Here is a 538-nt window from a genome sequence, read left to right as displayed (position 1 = left end):
GGGCTGCCCTCATCGACCGCATTGTGAACCTCCGCCAGGCTTAGGTGCCAATGCTGCCCTGCAGCCAGTGGGGCAAGGACTCTGCTGCCCCTGCGGACCTGGGGGGCAGCCGTGAACTGGAGGGACACTGCCCCAGACTGATGCCATGGGGAGGGCACTGCTTCCATACCAGATTGTGTAGTTTTTGCATTTTATTACATGCACATGACCACCAGCACAGCCCAGTCTGGTCTCGGTAGCACTGGGGCTGCTCCCCTGCCCAGAGGAGCCAGGTGCTACTTCTTCCACTTCCCCTTGGGCACAGGGTCTTCAGGGCTTTTGCCCTCTGCTAGTGCCAGCTGCTTCTTCAGCTCCAGCAGCTTGGCCACCTCCATGTCGACCTGGGCCTTCTCTGCCTTGTTGGCCTTCAGCTGCCGCACGTGGTTGCCCTGGAGCAGGTGGAGGAGGGTGGTAAGGGCTTGGGGGGGTAAGGGCAAGACAGAGCCAGCCCCCACCCCTCCACTCAGCTGCTTGGCCACCTCCTCTGTTAGCTCCTGGA

At 61.7% G+C, this 538-nt stretch overlaps 1 long non-coding RNA gene across 1 annotated transcript; it reads right to left on the bottom strand.

Annotated features, from left to right (window-relative positions):
• Positions 1 to 178: 178 nt before the first annotated feature.
• LOC103917605 lies at positions 179 to 538 on the bottom strand. Its single transcript, XR_663636.1, has 2 exons — positions 503 to 538; positions 179 to 428 (listed from the first exon to the last, which is right to left on the bottom strand). It is a non-coding gene; the product is annotated as an uncharacterized LOC103917605 (long non-coding RNA).

This window comes from Pygoscelis adeliae, unplaced genomic scaffold (assembly GCF_000699105.1).
Source record: "Pygoscelis adeliae isolate BGI_AS28 unplaced genomic scaffold, ASM69910v1 C10230097, whole genome shotgun sequence".
NCBI lineage: Eukaryota > Metazoa > Chordata > Aves > Sphenisciformes > Spheniscidae > Pygoscelis > Pygoscelis adeliae.
Note: the sequence above shows the minus strand (reverse complement) of the source record. Positions and strands in the feature narration are given on the sequence as shown.